The following is a 4,631-nucleotide window of genomic DNA, read 5'->3' on the forward strand; positions in this document are numbered from 1 at the left end:
CTACCTTTTGAGGTTATTGTGAAGATTAAGTGAAAAAATCATGAAAAGAGCTGAATGTAGTGTCTGGCACAGAATAAACCCTCAATAAACTTAGCTTTGAGTAGATGTACAGGGATTCACTTTTTTTCCATTTCTAAAGGTTTATTCACTACTATTTACTAGGCTAAATAATGCTATGATGAACTACTTGGTCCACAGAGGAATTTGTAGGATTAATTTATGGCTAAAGTCTATTAGATCGCAAACTGCTTTCCCAAGCCTTCAGAACCTTGAGAAAATAAATTTCTGTTATTTATTTTTATTATTTATTTATTTCTGTTATGTAAACCTCCTACTCTGTGGTCTTTTGTTATGATAGCCCAAGCTGACTAATACACACTTCTTCCCATTCAGGAATGTGGTACAGTGCTCCATTTATTTAAATTTTCCTTTACAACTCTCTAAAACAGGTTTTCAATTTATTTTGAGTAAGTTCCAGCCATTTCTCACCAGAATTTTATTTCTAGAAATGGCTATTTTGCTTTTATCGTTATGTATTGGAAATTCTTTCTATCAGGATATTTTCTAGCCAGTTACTGGAGATAAATAGAAAACCTTCTCATTTAATATATCTCATATCTAGCCAGCCACCTTACTGAACTATTATATGTCATAAATTCCTGTAAAAGCTAACAAGGAATTGGAGAATAAATTATTTAACAGAAATTATATTAAAAGCACATTGCTCTCTACAGTTCTATGTAGTCAGAAGTAGGCCTCAAATTTTCTCTTACAAGCAAAAAATATAAAAGGAGGAAACAAAATCCATTCTAAGTTAGTATAACTAGTTGTAATTAATTCTTCCTACTTCTAAAATCTTCCTTACTACTGAAAAGCAATTTCTCTAATAGAGCCTCAATAAGAGGACACAGCTTTCTCATAAAAGAAACTTTTTTTGTTTGTTTATTTGTTTGTTTTTTTAGGTGTTCACTGTGGCATTGTTTAAAATAGAGAAAAAACTGGACACAATTTATATATCCATCCACACAACCGCATAATTTAAATACAAAGTACAATGTAATATTATGAAGCAGTTGTTTAAATTAGATCTCTCTATGTAATATGTATATATCTTTATAATATAATGTAGGGACTTCCCCGGTGGCGCAGTGGTCAAGAACCCGCCTGCCAATGCAGGGGACACGGGCCGAGCCCTGGTCCAGGAAGATCCCACATGCCTCGGAGCAACCAAGTCCGTGCGCCACAACCACTGAGCCCAAGCACCACAACTACTGAAGACCGCACGCCTAGAGCCTGTGCTCTGCAACAAGAGAAGCCACCGCAATGAGAAGCCTGTGCACCACAATGAAGAGTAGCCCCCGCTCGCCACTAGAGAAAAGCCTGCACGCAGCAAGGAAGACCCAACGCAGCCAAAAATAAATAAACAAATTAATTAATTAATTTAAATAAATAAATAAATATATATATATAAAATGTAGAATGAAAAAAAGCAACAAGCAGAACAATAAGAAAGAAACTGTTTTTTTAAGAGCCCATGACCTAACCCCTTCAAACCAAAGGACTGCAGTATTTCTTTTTGAAATTTCTAGTTATCTTGGAGTTTCCGGGGAAAAGCTAAATTCAGAATCTTAATTCAAAACAAAGTTATGGTATACATATACATCACCCAATTTTTCTGTAATAGGAGGTTTTTCTGTAACTTGGGCTCAAAATATTCAACTTACTCAGCTCCTACATAAAGAAATGCCTAGAAATTTTAGCTAATTCCTCTACCAAATCAACTAGTCCACATTTCAGTTGCTTTCTCCTGTGATGATGCAGTTAGTAGACATTCCATCAACTCCCTAAAACTACACCCACACTCCCTCATTCCCCCAAAATGGAAAGCCCAGTCTTACAAACATCATGGTGGTTTCCTGGAGTCATTCAGCTCTCTTCCTCCTCCCAATGTCATGAGTCCATGGGATGGAGAAGCACCTCCACACAGGAGTCTTCCTACAGGGACTTGTCTATGTTTGCAGCAATTGCAGTGCCTAAAAGTGGACACAAATCCCCTCTCCTGAAAGGATGCAGGAGTTAGTGGATAAGAATACATAGCAATACAGAAGTCAATGGAGAAATACACTAACTGCTTTTCTCCTTATTTTAACCCAATAATTTACCCTGTATATTCATTAAATTTACTCACCTGCATCCCATATCCCCCCCAAAAATTATATTAATTTGGATTTTATTTATAATTCCCTATGAAAGACATACTGATGTTTTTGTTTTGTTATCTATACTTGTAACAGTAAATATATCATAATTTTTTTAAGTAATTAATACTAGAACCACCCTTATTTTAAAACCCCATTGAAATAGGAGAGAAATAGGTGAGGGAGATTAAGAGGTGCACACTTCCAGCTACAAAATAGATGAGTCATGAGTATGAAATGTACAGTGTGGGAAATACAGTCAATAATAATGTAATACCTTTGTGTGTTGACAGATGGCAACTAGATTTTCATGGTGATCATTTTGTAGTGTAGGGGAATATTGAATCACTGCTGTACACCAGGAACTGTGTAGTGTTGTAGGTCAATTATACTTCAAAAACAAACAAACTCGTAGAAAAAAGAGATCAGATTTGTGGTTATCAGAGGCAGGGGGCTAGGGGTGGGGGAATTGAATGAAGGTAGTCAAAGGTATAAATTTCCAGTTATAAGATAAATAAGTACTAGGTATGTAACGTACATCATGATAAATATAATTAACAGTGCTGTATGTTATATATGAAAGTTGTTAGGAAAGCAAATTCTAAAAGTTCTCATCACAAGGAAATTTTTTTCTTTTTCTTTTATTTTCTATCTCTATGAGATGATGGATGTTCGCTCGATTTATTGTGGTGATCATCCCATGGTGCATGTGGGTCAGGTCATTATGCTGTGTACCCTAAACTTACACGGTGCTGTATGTCAATTATATCTCAATGAAACTGGAAGGAGAAAGAAAGAAGGAAGGAAGGAAGGAAGGAAAAAGAAAGAAAGAAAGAAAGAAAGAAAGAAAGAAAGAAAGAAAGGAAGGAAGGAAGAAAGGAAGAAAGAAAGAGAGAAAGAAAGAAAGAGAGAAAGGAAGGAAAGAAGGAAGAGAGAAAGAAAGAGAAAGAAAGAATGAGAGAGAGGGGAAGGAAAGAAGGAAAGAAGGAAGGAAGGAAAGGAAAAACTCCACTGAAACAAATGAATGGATAAACAAAATGTAATATATACATACAGTGGAATATTATTCAGTCTTAAAAAAGGAATGAAGTTCTGAGACATGCTACAACATGGATGAACCTTGAAAACTTTATGCTAAGTGAAATAAGCCAGATACAAAAGGACAATTACATGATTCCACTTATATGAGGTACCTAGAGTAGGTAGTCAAATTCATAGACAGAAAGTAGTCAAATTCATAGACAGAAAGCAGAATGATGGTTACCAGGGCCTGGGAGGAGGGGAGATTGGGGAGTTACTGTTTAATGAGAAGAGGGTTTTAGTTTGGATGATGAAAAATTCTAGAAATGGATAATGATAATGGTTATACAACATTGTAAATGTACTTAATGCCACCGAGTTGTACACCTGAACATGGTTAAAATGGTAAATGTTATGTATATTTTACCACAATAAGAAAAATGAATTTAAAAAGTGAATTCATTGTAATATACAGGGAGTCCCCTATGCTAAGCCCTTTGGCATCCTACCATGATACCACCATCAAATACATTTTTAGCCAAGTGTTTCTAACTAGACCATAACATCTTGAAAAATGTTGTGAATAAATCTTTAGATGTTATCAAAACACCACTAGGAAGTTTGTACCAATTTACCTCTCAACTGGTAGTGTTCACTTCTTCACTTACTTGTTGACATTCAGTTTTGATTGGCAGTCATTTAAATCTTTGGCTGTAAGACTATAGTTTTATTTCAACTTCCCTTATTATTAGTTCAGCTGGAAGATGTTTTCACAAGTTTGTTGGCCATGGCAGAACAAGCATTCTCTACACAAGCTGTTTTTGCTTTTCCACCTCTCACTTACCAGGTCACCTAGCCCCCTAGACTTGGTCATGGTCAGACTCACCCTGAGGACCTCATCACCAGTGGAGATGTTCGTTCCTTATCTGACAGAAGGAGTGCATCTCCTTCCCAACACCACTCTTCCATGTTACTCTTGTCTTTCGATTTTCCTCCTCCTCTGGTGTTCCTTCTTGTCCCCTTCTTAGTTTCTTCTCTCTTAAACATCATTATTCCTTTGGGGTCTGTCCAGGGCTATCTTCTCTGCTCACTGTACACACTCCACTCACATGGCTTCAAAAGTAGATCATATGTTAATGCATAAATGTAAAGCTTGGGTGCAAATCTTTCTCCTGGGTACAAGTCTTATATATCAACTACCAAATCGACCTCTCCACACAGAAGCACACGTTGTGCCTCACATGCTGTACATTCGTCACAGAAATCAGCATCTGTTCCTCAAACCTGCTTTGATCTTGTCTTCACCACCTCATTGAATAGCAACGTCTTCTACTCTGTTATTCAAGAAAGAAATCTGGGAATAGTACATGATTCTTCTGCCCTTTTTTTAACCAATCCTTCTCCCCACCTCAA

The sequence above is a fragment of the Leucopleurus acutus genome, assembly GCF_964270905.1.
Source record: "Leucopleurus acutus genome assembly, chromosome: 5".
Lineage (NCBI taxonomy): Eukaryota > Metazoa > Chordata > Mammalia > Artiodactyla > Delphinidae > Leucopleurus > Leucopleurus acutus.